The sequence below is a fragment of the Pseudorca crassidens genome, chromosome 4 (assembly GCF_039906515.1).
Source record: "Pseudorca crassidens isolate mPseCra1 chromosome 4, mPseCra1.hap1, whole genome shotgun sequence".
NCBI lineage: Eukaryota > Metazoa > Chordata > Mammalia > Artiodactyla > Delphinidae > Pseudorca > Pseudorca crassidens.
This window is the reverse complement of record NC_090299.1, coordinates 59,132,841-59,147,108: the sequence shown is the minus strand read 5'-3', so window position 1 is coordinate 59,147,108 and position 14,268 is coordinate 59,132,841. Positions and strand designations below refer to the sequence as shown.

General features: G+C 37.3%; 1 pseudogene; it reads left to right on the top strand.

Annotated features, from left to right (window-relative positions):
* The first annotated feature begins 6,282 nt into the window (after positions 1-6,282).
* LOC137223146 (galectin-1 pseudogene) lies at positions 6,283-6,797 on the top strand (annotated as a pseudogene).
* The last annotated feature ends 7,471 nt before the right edge of the window (positions 6,798-14,268 follow it).

Below are 14,268 nucleotides of genomic sequence, written 5' to 3'. Positions count from 1 at the left end.
TGGCCGCTGAGCCTGCACGTCCGGAGCCTGTGCTCCACAGCGGGAGAGGCCACAACAGTGAGAGGCCCGCTTACTGCCAAAAAAAAAAAAAAAAACCTAATAGAAAACTTACAATAATTTCACATCAATTATTTATATCAAACAATGGATTTCTAATACTTACAAATTAGACATGTATCAATTAAAGTCACTCCTTACAGAGTCTCTATGTGAAATCATTTGTTAGACCAATTTAAATTACAATTTAAAGCTAAAATTAATTTAATTTATATATTCTACAGTTGCAACATGTTCCTATTTTTTATCTGAATTCATCTCTAATTATTTTGAATTTATGATGCCCTTTATTTTTTCCAGTACAATTTAGGCATTATTAACTATTCAGGGACTATCCTTTACCCATATAGAGCAAAAAGACAATTTCTTTTTTTCCTTCACCCAAAATATCTTGCATACTGATATGAAGAACCTAAACTCCCGCAAAAATGCACTTCCAAAAGTCATATACATTCCAAACTCAACGATCAGTATAATCTGGGCTCAACATTTCTGTCAAACCATGTTTCCCACTCTTCTTCAGTTCTTACACTTTATACTATTTAGGTCACCCTCCTTATTTTCTCACAAATACACCATGAGGTTTTTAAGTCCATTTTCTGATACAGTGTTCATCATTGTAATATACTTGTTCCAATTCTGTATCTGTGGGAGTATTGTGAAGTCAACCAGACATGGTTTCATATAATAAAAATCGTCATTAAAATAAAAATGATAGCGATAAAAAGTGTGTAATTACAATATGCAATGTTTTCTAATATTATCTCATTTAGTTCCTCACAATAACCCTACTTATGAGGTACATATTATTGTTGTTATACAGGTTTACTGCCCAGGAAATTAAGGTCAGGTGGTTGACAGACTTGCCCAGAAAACTAGTAAATGAAGGATGTTGGGATCTTACTCCAGATAGTCTGATCCAGCATTTACCTTTTCATGCTCTCTTTATCACTTATTTGCTTGTGACTTTATGTAAATGACATAACCTCTATAATCCTTTATTTCTTCCTTTTAAAAATGAATTTATATTTGTGTGTGTAGATGTTTCATATCAGCCATTTCTCCAAGGATCCCTGGTATATAGAAACCAAGATCTGTGGGCTAGGTGTGCTCATTGTATCAGAGTTTCTTTACTTCCAAGTGCTCTTAGCAGATAGAGGCAGAAAACAACACATACACATACATCTGTAATGACTGTATATCTTTCAATTATATTACAGCCTACAAGTTTGTACTGATCCCTTTAATGTATATCACAGAACAGAGTTTATTCTAGTTTTCTCCTTTTCCATATTTGTAGCTCCCTTCTTCAGTGTTTGTGAATCTTGATTTAAATATGTGTCAGCATATTAATAGTTTGTGAAGATTGGCCTATAATTAAATTTTATTCAAGTAGCAATGAGATTACTATTCTTTTTGACCTGGTATAATTAACTTCACATTTCGGGAAAGATAATCATTTAGACTGCTTTTGAATATTTCCTGCTGAGTTTTAGCTTTGTGCTGGTTTTGGTCATGACCACATAACAATTTTACTATTAATGTATTTAAATTAAAGTTGAAAATGCAAGAACAATGTATACAAAACAAGAACATGGTAGCATGTTAAATATTAGAACTTAATTCTGAGATTTTTCTTGGCAGTTGGAAGGGGAGATTCAGAATTTCAGCCAAACATAGTTTTCAACATGTGTTTAAAAGCATTATTCCTAACCCTTATGCTCAGTTAGGATCAGATCAATGTCTTATTGATCTATCAAAACTGGAGGCTACATATTATATTTTAGAATCATAGTAAAGTCCACATGTGTGATCCATGTTTGAAATACAGTAATACATTATCAATGAGGCCCATAAGCTAAACAAGAATCATTCACAATTCTAAGACTCTCTGTTAACAGCATGACTTTTCACACTCAGGCCTGGAATTCTCAACGGTTTTAAATGTAGAGATTATTGATTTTAAACAATTACACAGGTACAGTCCAATCTTAAATAATGTTTGTCAAATGGCTTCAGAATATAGGGCTGGACACCTAAAGATAGCTAATTTACAGCTGGAATGGCTAAGCTTTCTGTCTCTGGAGATGCCTGGTTTTTGACTCTTGTCTGAGATAAAGGCAGTGGCATTTATGATGTGCTGATTAAAGCTGGAAACTTTTCTGGTGATCCCACTCCACCCAGGCTTGGCTTCTCTACCAATGGTTCAACTAGCTCAAATAGTTTGACAAGCCTGGTTTGGCCACTTGAAGAACTTCTTAGAGTTTCCTCTAGCTGCTCTCCTGAAGCTAAGATTTCTCATGCAAACTTGGCAGTGCAGCCAGAGGCTCAGTACAACTCAAGGGCACAAAGATGGTCTCTCAGACCTTTGATGGCTGCCTGAAACCTACTTCTCTTGTTCTGTATGTTTTATATTTAAATAAAATTCTCACGTGAATATACTCTATGGAATCTGCTAGGTCTTTCAAATATCCAAACAGTGGAAAACATTACAACACCACACTGACTACTCTGGGTAATAGCTGAATATTATTTCAGGCAAGTCTAACACGGATAGAAGGTGTGGTAAATTTGGTAAGCAACTCCAACATGGGTGAAACAACAAAAGATAAGACAATATTGAATAGGTAACTCGGAACAGACCAAACACATGACTCCATACCTCCCTGGAGGTGCCAGTGTTTATAAGGTTCAAGCATCTATTTGATCCAGCTGAAGGAAAACCTGGTGTGATCTTCATTCTGTGTTTTAATTGGGGGAATTTATAGGGCCCCCATGGTGCCCGATTCTTCCTCTGTATCCTGCAGAAGGAAAACTGATCCCTGCGGGGAATATTTGCTTCAAGATTATTCCTGTTAAATGGAGTTAAAATGTATCCCTAGACTTTCTCGTATTTGTTGCTTCTCACAAATGTGGTTTTGTGGTAAGCTCAGGCATGTTCTTAGAAGGGAGATGATCTGGAGTTCAAATTCCACCTCTAACACTAGCTAACTGTTACATCATTTTTGGTACATTTTGTTACATTACAGTCCTTATCCATAAAATGAGGATAATAGCACTACTTACCTCATGGAATTTTATGTGTTAATGAGACAATGCATGAAAAACATGAACACAGTGCTGGCTTGTAAGTGTTCAGTAAAGGCTAGCTTATTTGATATTTCTAGTCACATGGTTAGACAGTCTAAATCTCCTCTACAAAGTCATTCTTGACAGAATTAATTTTGCACTGTTAATGCTAATGCTGTATAGTCCATGTGTTCTGAGTATCCAGTCCATAAGTCATATTTAACTGGTGAAATTTAATATATGTAGCACTAGACTTAAAATGACTGCTTGCCTTAAAAATCAATGTGACCAGGGGCATTTCTGTATGTGGTCCCAGGAAATATCCTTAGGACTATCCAGTTTCCTTTTTTTTTGGAGATCATTAATATGCTCTTTCCTGGACATCATATAGTAAAATATGCATCCAAGTCCCAGGCAGACATCATTGGTCACTCTTTCCACACTGTAGAATGCAGTGTTGCTTTGTGTTCATACTTTTTTCTTTATTTGAGATAAAATCATTGTAATTCAAATTTCAAAGGGGTTCTTTTTTGTTTAGGTGAACACTTGAGTAAGGACTTTTACTTTATATCTTATCACTGCCATATCTCTTGAAGATTTCTGTGGGGAAGTGAAATAGTTTTATTTATTTATTCTATAAATTATCAATTTATTAATTGTATAAATAGTTTTAAAGGTAAAACTATTTATAGAATTAACAACAAATATAGAGGTTCAAACCTTGAAACGTTCACTATCAGTATCCATTTGACTCTGAAATCGGACATTGACACTTTACAAATATTCAGTTGATACTAAGTAAAATGGTAGCATTTGCTTTAGAGTTAGAAAACATGCATGCATAGTGCAAGATTTAAATATACCTGACCTGTGTTATTCATTTTGAAATACTTCTTTGTGTGAGAAGAGAGGGCATCTTACATGATTATTAGCTTCAGAGCCATTTAAAGTGTTTGAAAGGAAGTGCATTATTTGAGAATAGCACATAAAAGGGGATTGTCAAGACTTGGTGAAATTTTATTAATAACTCAGGTGATTTAATAAAACATCCTACCCACTGAAAGCTCAAATCTGTTTGGTAATAATTATATTTTTGAATTGAAAATTAGATATTTCCAGGGTGATTTTTGCCCTTTTGAAAGAACCAGTGAGTAGAAAGAATCCACCTTCCTTTCCTATTAAGTTAAATGTCACCAAAGTCACTAGTACCTTAGTTTCTTTTTAGAAAATTCAAGTAATTAGAATTGTAAGAACTCTCTAAACTTCTAAAAATAAATGATTGAATTTATGTATGAGATATCAAATTTATGAGAAATCTGACCATCACAAAAAATATTGATAGGAATATGTTAAAAATAAACAACTAAGAAGGCATTTTAAGAAGACGCCAAAGGAAGAGCCTGAACTTATCTCCTCCCAGAGATAAATACCTACATGTGGATTAATTCCCTCAGAAGAGAACCTGAAAACTAGTTGGTCACCTGTTTCACAACAAAGAATAAAAAGGACTACATCAGGATGGGTAGGAGGGGCAGAGAAAAGTTCTCACCCAAAACCCCACCCCTGGCCTGGCCGCACACAATACAGAGGGATCTTATTAGAAAGGCTTTTCTCCTGGGGGAGCAAGTGTGGGACCCCACATCAGACACACGCGCCCAAGAATTCTACACCAGACAGCTGAGTCCCCAAAACGCCTGGCTTAGAAAACTAATGGGGCTAATGTCCAAGGGTCCAAAAAAGCTTTTGGAAACTGAGACTCCCCTCTTAAAGGGCTCACATGCAATCCTTCTCACTCAGAGACCCTGAAAAATATCAGAGGTTTGAAAACTGCTGAGACTCTTTGTGAAGGAGAGTTGTTTGCAAATCTAAAAGCATCAGTTGGGGGGGTGCAGGGGGTGTAATATGGTGGTAATACTTGTAGGAGGCATTGGCAGAGGCCATTGTGTTCCTCACCTCACCTGCTAGCACAGGCCTGAGAGCTTGGATGCACTACCCTGCCACAAAGCTGAAGCTGGAGAGCTCTGGCAGCTGCAGCATCCCCCCACGCCCTGACCGGGGTGGCACAAATAGCCATGGCATTCTCCTGCTCCCTAACTAAAGTCTGCAAGTGTGGGTGGCTGTGACATTCCCCTGCCCCCCTGGCTGGGAGTGGAGAACACAAGCAGTCATAATATTCTCCCACTCCTGGCCTAACGGCTGACTCATGTGCACAGACAAGGCACTTTTGTACTGCATTGCTGAAGCCCAGGGGTGGGTGTAGTCAAGACATTTTCCTACTGCCTTCTTGAAGCAAGAGAGCAAGTCCCACCCCCTATAATCTCCAGCTACCTAGCTAAAGCCAGTGGGTGCATGCAATCTGCATAGGGAACACTACTGGCTGGCCTGGCCCTGGTGGCCACGGGGGCTGGTGTTCTTGAACTTCATGACACTGGAGCAATCGGAAAGACAGCTCTTGGCAGGCCACCATACCCAGGGCCCTGCACAGACAGCAGACTGAAACATAACCCCATCTTATATGAAAAAGGCTTATTTACTTAGCCTGGAGCTTCATCCTGAGGGACAGGCTTCAGGTTTCCCACATACCTAGAGGCTAAGGAGGTGCTCCCAGGGACTGTAAGCGGGGAGACACCATCCTTGCACACCCCCTTGGCCTCGTTAGGGCTTGATGAGGCTCCTCAGAAAGGAGCTTATACACTCACCAGGAGCCCCAGTTTTTGCAACCACAGCCAAGGAGACACCTACGGATCTCCTGGTCTGGAGGTCAGCAGGGATTACAGAGTCCTGTCATCCTCATGCAGTAGCTGACCCACAACTGAGCCTGATGAGTGCCCTGAGCTCCAACCAGCCCATACACAGATCAATCCACACCCAGGATGGGCAAGTGACTCCAACCCTCTCCTCCTCATACAGCAGTCACAGCCCTATCACAGCCACACATAGATCAATCCACACCCAGGATGGGCAAGTGACTCCAACCCTCTCCTCCCCATACAGCAGTCACAGCCCTATCACAGCTGGCGGGCACCTACAGCCCACATGAGGGATGGCCATAGAATGCCTGGGTCTGGTGGCCAGAGGAGACTGCACTTCTGGGCCACACAGAACAGCTTCTAAAGAATACCACTCTTTCAAGACCAAGGCTCTCCGGTAGAGTCTTCAGACAACTGGTCCCAAAGTCCCAGGAACATCCTCCTCTCCTCAATCATGGCTTGTGGTGTTGTCATCAGCAACCTGAATCTCAAACCTGGGGAATGCCTCAGAGTGTTGGGCAAGGTGGCCCTGGATGCCAAGAGCTTTGTGCTGAACCTGGGCAAAGATGGCAACAACCTGTGCCTGCACTTCAACCTCTGCTTCAATGAGCACGGGGACACCAACACCATCGTGTGTAACAGCAAGGATGGCGGGGCCTGGGGGGCTGAGCAGCAGGAGTCTGTCTTCCCCTTTCAGCCTGGAAGTGTTGTGGAGGTATGCATCTGCTTCGACCAGGCAGAGCTAACCATCCAGCTGCCTGGTGGATACAAATTCAAATTCCCCAACTGCCTCAACCTGGAGGCCATCAACTACCTGGCAGCCAATGGCAACTTCAAGATCAAGTGCATGGCCTTTGAGTGAAGCCAGCCAGCCCATGGCCCGCAATAAAGGCAGCTGCCTTTGCTCCCCCTGGAAAAAAACTGATAAAGGTAGCTGCTTGCCATAATACATGTAGACAAACACAGAGAGACAGACAAAACAAGGAGACAGAGAAATATAGTCCATATCAAAGAACAAGGCAAATCCCCAGAAAAATACTTTAATGAATCAGAGATAAGCAATCTACTTGACAAAGCGTTCAAAATAATGTTCATAAAGACACTCACTGATCTCAGGAGAAGAAAGGGATGAACGCAGCAAGAAGACAACAAAGAGAAACTATAAGAAAGAACTGAAAAGAAGTGATAACTGAAATGAAAAACACATTGGAAGGGTTCAACAGCAGAATGGATAAAACAGAAGCAGATTGGGAGTCTGGGACTGACATGTACACACTGCTATTTTTAAAATAGGTAACCAACAAAGACCTACTGTATAGCACAGGGAACTCTGCTCCATATTCTGTAATAACCTAAATGGGAAAAGAATTTGAAGAGGAAAGATACATGTATATGTATAACTGAATCACTCTGCTGTACACCTGAAACTAACACAACATTGTTAATCAACTAAAAACAAAAAGAAGCACAAAACAAGCTGAAAGACAAAGCAATGGAAAACACCCAGACAGAGCAGCACAATGTAAAAAAAGAGTTAAAGAAATGAGGATAACATAGGGGATCCTGGAACAACATCAAGTGGAATAACATTTGCATTATGGGGGTTTCAAAAGGAGAAGAGGAAGAGAAAGAGAAATTTCTTTAATTTGTATTTAAAGAAATAATGGCTGAAAACTTTCCTAATCTGGGGAAGGAAACAGACATTCAGTTCCAGGAAGCCCAGAGTGTTCCAAATAAGACAAACCTAAAGAGCAACACACTGAGACATGTTATTTAAATGGTAAAAGTTAATGATTAAGAGAGAATTGTAAAAAGAAAGAAGCAAGAAAACAAGCAACTTATTATGTACTAGGGACAACCCATAAGGCTATCAGCACATTTTTCAGCAGAAACTTTACAAGCCAGAAGGGAGTGACATGACATATTCAAAGTGCTGAAAGAAAAAGACTGCCAAACAAGAATTCTCTACCTGGCAAGGTTATCATTCTGAATTAAAGAACAGATTAAGGTTTTATAGATAAGCAAAAGCCAAAAGAGTTCATCACCACTAAATTGGCCTTTTATAAGAAATGTTAAAGGGACTCCTCCAAGCTAAAAAGAAAAGGCACTAATTAATAAGAAAACATATGAAAGCAAAACTCTCACCAGAAAAGGTAAATAAATAAATGCTGGAGATAGTAAATCAATCTCTTATAAAATAAGTAGCAAAGTAAAAGTCATAAGTAGTAAAATTAATTAAAAGTACAATAATTATTCAAGGGATACATAAAATAAAAAGATGTAAAATGAGTCATCAAAAGTATAAAATTAAGGAGGTGTTAAAATATAAAGCTTTGGAATATGTTCAAAATGTAAATAAATAAATAAATAAATAAATAAATGGAAATAGATACTGTACTCATAGACTGGAAGAACCAAAATTGTTAAAATGTCCATACTACCGAAAACAATCTACCAATTCAATGTAATCCCTATCAAAATACCAATGGTGGGGCTTCCCTGGTGGCGCAGTGGTTGAGAGTCCGCCTGCCGATGCAGCGGACACGGATTCGTGCCCCGGTCCAGGAAGATCCCACATGCCATGGAGTGGCTAGGCCCGTGAGCCATGGCCACTGGGCCTGGGCGTCCGGAGCCTGTGCTCCGCAACAGGAGAGGCCGCAACAGAGAGAGGCCCACATACCACAAAAAAAACAAAAAAAAAATCGGTATTTGTCACAGAACTAGAAAAAAAGTCCTAAAATTTGTGTAGAGCCATAAAAGATCACAAATAGCTAAAGCAATCTTGAGAAAGAACAAAGCTGGATGTATCACAATCCTTGATTTCTAACTGTTTTACAAAGCTACAGTAGTAAGTTACTGACACAAAAACAGACACATAGATCAATGGAATATAATAGACAGCCCAGAAATAAACGCATGTACTAATGGTCAATTAGTCTACAACAAAGGAGGCAAGAATATACAGTGGGCAAAAGACAATCTCTTCAATAATTAGTGTTGGGAAAACAGCTACACGCAAAAGAAAGAAACAGGGCCACTTTCTTACCACATATACACAAATAAACTCAAAATGGATTAAAAATTTAAATATGAGACGTGAAATCATAAAAGTCCTAGAAGAAAATGTAGGCAGGAAGATCTTTTACATCAATCTTAGAAACATTTTTTGAATATGTCTCCTCAGGCAAGGGCAATAAAAGCAAAAATAAACAAATGGGGCTACATCAACTTAAAAAGCTTTTTCACAGCAAAGGAAAACATCAACAAAACAAAAAAGGCAACCTACTGGATAGGAAAAGATATTTGAATATGACATATTCTGTAAGGGGGTGATATTCAACATATATAAAAACTCATACAACTCAATATCAAGAAAAGAAACAACCCAATTAATAAGATGACAGAGGACCTGAATAGACGTTTTTCCAAAGAAGACATAGAGGGCTTTCCTGGTGGTGCAGTGGTTAAGAATCCACCTGCAGGGGATGCAGGGGATAAGGGTTCGAGCCCTGGTCCGGGAAGACCCCACATGCCGTGGAGCAACTAAGCCTGTGTGCCACAACTACTGAGCCTGAGCTCTAGAGCCCACAAACCACAACTACTGAGCCCACGTGCCTAGAGCCCGTGCTCCGCAACAAGAGAAGCCACCGCAATGAGAAGCCTGTGCACCACAACGAAGAATAGCCCCCGCTCACCGCAACTAGAGAAAGCCCATGCACAGCAACGAAGACCAAATGCAGCCAAAAATTAATTAATTAATTAATTTAAAAAAAAAAAGAAGACATAGAGATGGCCAATAGGCACATGAAAAGATGCTCAACATCACTAATCATCAAGAAAATGCAAATCAAAACCAGGATGTACTACCTCATACCTGTCAGAATGGCTATTATAAAATAGACAGAAAACAAAAAGTGTTGGTAAGGGTGTGGAGAAAAGTCCTCATGCACTGTCTGTAGGAATGCCTATTGTAGTTACTATGAAAAACAGTATGGAGATTCCTTAAAAAAACTAAAAATAGAACTACCACTAGTGATCAAGCAGTTTTACTTCTGAACATTTATTCGAAGGAAACAAAAGCACTAATTCAAAAAGATACATGCACCCCTATATTCATTGAAGCCCTATTTACAATAGCCAAGACATGGAAGCAACCTAAGGGTCCAAGGATAAATGAATGGATAAAGAAAATGTGGTACATATACATACAATGGAATGTTACACAGCCATTAAAAAAAAAAAGAAGAAGAAACCTTTCCATTTGTGACAATATGGATGGACCTAGAATGTATTATGCTAAATGAAATACGTCTGTCAGAGAAAGACAGACACCTATAATTTCAATTTATATGGAATCTAAAAAACAAAGCAAATGAACAAACAAAACAAAGCAGAACAGATTCAAAGACACAGAGAACAAAATTGGTGGTTGCCAGAGGGGAGAGGGGTTGGGGGGAATGGGTGAATTAGGTAGAAAGGATTAAGGGGTACAAACTTATTGCTATAAAATAAACAAGGCATGAGGATATAATGTACAGCATAGGGAATATAGTCAATAATATTGTAATAGCTCTGTATGGTAACAAGATTTATTGTGGTGATTATTTTGTAATATATAAAAATATCAAATCACTATGTTGGACACCTGAAACAAATATCATATTGTATGTTAATTATAATTCAATTAAATAAATAATTTTAGAAGTAACAAAATTTCTTGAAAAATACTTTGTTTCATCTCCTTTACATTCTATACTAATGGTAAAGCTTTAAGAGAAGTGAGGTAGGCAGGATTCTAACATGGCTGCCAAGATTCCCACTTTACTGGTGAATAAACCCAGTATAATCCCCCAGTGAGAGCCAAATGGAACAGCAAACAGGAAACATCATGGACTCCTTAGGAAAATATATGTAGTTTAGGCTTATTAGATTATAATATAAGGCAGAAGCTGGCAAACATAAGATGTAAAGGAAGATGGAGACCAAATAATAAATGAGGAGGCGAGATCTTATTCTGCAGTCAATGGGAATAGTGAGAACACATAAAACAGGAATAGAGGGGAGAGTAATAATTAATCTTTCTTAACTATGATCTTGTGTTTTTTTTCTTTTCCTTTTTTTTTTTTTTGAGGGGCAACAACTGATACTTTAATAGTAAAAATAGATCTCATTCCCTTAGGAATTCAGGAAAGAAGTCTGAAACCCAGTATGGAACTGGCACTTTGGAGAGACTTTGTAGCCAGTTGTCTAACTCTACTTAAGTAGGTTTTAACTTCTGATGTAGTATTAACATATCCATAACAGGAGCTATTGACCACTACACATATATCTCATCTTTCTATTATTATCTGATCTAATATCTGATCTAACATCATTGTTTAAGATTTAAGAATTAAGAGATGTTAATGTGTTAACAAGTCTGATAATAATTTCAATTTGATATTAAAAGACAGTTTTGTCAACCTGCAGGCCCTGTGGTGAGAATAAGAATCAATAGGCACACTATATTAGAAGAGAAGAAATTCTGAAAATTTTAGCTGTGGTATTTAAATGCATATTCATGGAGGTAAAAATGAAGACATTAGTGAAATGTGAAAAATACATATAATTACTAAATTATGTGTTAGTTAGACCCTAGAAGATTTATGCTATATATTAAAGAATAGTATAAGAATTAGTAGCATAGTTAAATGGGAAAGAAGAAAAAATATGTTCAACTTAAATCAACCCAAACTAGTAATCTATTTGGGAAGCACACACATCATAGGCTCTTGATTCAGAAAGTGTTGGATTTCAATTCTTCCTTTTATAATTTGCCACCTATTAGATCATGGGAAAAATATGTAAGTGCTTCTAACTTGTCTTTTTCTCTTTAAGAATAACAGGAAAATATGGTTTTCCATATTTAAATCATTAACCTAATACTGGACAAAAATTACAATCAATATTTTTTTCATCTAAATATCAAAATAATACCTAAAAGCCTATTAATCTTTTTAATATGGTTATTATCTTTCAAAGGAAAGTCACTTTTTAAAGTCATGATATTTAGTAAGCAAGCTTCTCTGTATTACTTGAGTTTATTTAATTTTACGCTAGAGACAGTTTATATAAATTTCTACCAGAAGTATTACTTGAATGTTAAATATTATGTTGCAAAGATGATGGGCTGACTTCACCATCATCTCAAAATGCTCATAGTGTATAAGGCATCCATAAGAGCAGTTTCTTTCTATAGCTGTGAATGTTCAAGCAAGTGTATGTTGTGATCTGACCTGGATTATACACAGAGCAAGAATGACAAATCCAGGATGAAGACCAGAGCAGCTTCAAACTTAATCCACTACGCTATAGTGAGTTATGCGATTTTTGAAGAACCTGGCTAATTCCGCGGGAGCTTATGTTAGACTAGCTTATGTAATTGATTCTGCATAAAAGACAAAAATACCGATGGTTCAGTATTCTACAGATCTGTGGGCATTGTATTCTCCTGGGTAATTGCATGAGCAAAGAGAAAAAGGCATAGCTTCCTCCTCACTATCTCCTTAAAAGAAAAGAAAAGATAAAAAGAAGAAAGGGGGAGTTCCCTGGTCTAGTTCTTAGGATTCGGTACTTTCACTGCAGAGGCCCGGGTTCAATTCCTGGTTGGAGAACTGAGATCCCCACAAGCCACGGTGCGTGGTGCAGCCAAAATTAAAATTAAAAAAATGCAAAATGTTTCTGAAGATCTGTAATAAGACGGTTAAAAAAAATTAAAAAAGTAAAAATAAAAGGAACAAAAGAAATCCAGTCTTTGATAAATAAAACTAAAGATATTACTAAAGGACAGTATTTTTCAAGCTTACTTTTTTTTTTTTTTTTTGCAGTACGCGGGCCTCTCACTGCTGTGGCCTCTCCCGTTGCGGAGCACAGGCTCCGGACGTGCAGGCCCAGCGGCCATGGCTCACGGGCCCAGCCGCTCCGCGGCATGTGGGATCCTCCCGGACCGGGGCACGAACCCGTGTACCCTGCATCGGCAGGCGGACTCTCAACCACTGCGCCACCAGGGAAGCCCTCAAGCTTACTTTTAAAATTGAGCTTATAAATTCAGATAAACAGAGTTTTTAATGATTGCATTTTAAAAATTACAAACTAATTGCATTTAAGTAATTAAATATATTTGTCTTCTAGAAAAAACATGCAAAGACTATACATACACACACTTATATCTGGAATTTATTCTATATGTCTTTGCTGCTCTTTGTATTCAATTGTTTCTGACAATTAATGGGAACGCACATGCTCCTAAATTATACTGAAAGCTTAGTGTTTGGAAATAAAATTTTGGTAGTTGAAGTTATCTAATTATTTTTGTACGTATAGTATACATATAGTGTTTGTAAAGTGCAATAAAATATTTAAGGAATTAAGGATATTAATAAGTAAAGATAGACATCTGAAAAATTTGATAAGAAAGATTAATTTAAAAGTATGAAATTATGGATGAAATTATATTTTAGTTATAAAAGTATTACAAATTTTTAGAAAATACATGTAAATGATTCCAAGATTCAAAAGAATTAGTGATGTCAAAAGGAATAATTAATATGTATCGTCTCAAATTTACAGAAGTTTGAGAGTCATTACTACAAGAATCATTTTTAGAAAAATGTGGAACACAGAGGGAAAGAGTAGGAATTTCATTTATCTCAACTTGATTTTTACAATGCAGAGACCCTGATGACCCACTTGAACAATTTGGTTTCCAAAACTATCAGTTATAATAATTAATCTTCATGATTCCATTGATAAATACAGTGCTTACCAGTGTAGTGTGTGATGTATTGAATTTTTCTTCAGTAATTGTATTTAGTGGATCACTTACACTAGCTATTTTGACAAAACAAGTTCAAATAACCTGAGATATTTATCACTGAACCATCAGTTGTTTTACAAAGATAAACACACAAAACCAGTTATTTTGAAATCACAGTTCTCTTAAGTATCTTTTTCAAAGTTATTTTCGTAAAACGTCTTCAGGTGCTGCACACTATGCTAATTTAATATATGTTTAGTTACTAAAAGAATGTCTGAATCAGTGTCAGACTTTAGTGAGAACTTTGTAAATTTACATTGTATTATTTAATATGATTTAGAAATCTGACATAATCTGTTTGTTCTAAAATAAGTTGTACTGAATGTAAAAAACACTCTTTAAAGTCCATGACTTCACTACTTAAAGTTTACATATCACAACACATTCTTTAAAGATTTCATGAGTCATAAATACTAAGTAATGTATAGAAAGGGAATATGTGATAACGTATCTACTTTTTGCTTGAAATAACTGTTGGGTGTTCCCTATGTGTTCTCATTTTCTCTCGGCCCAGCTTGGTACAGTGTCTTACTCTTA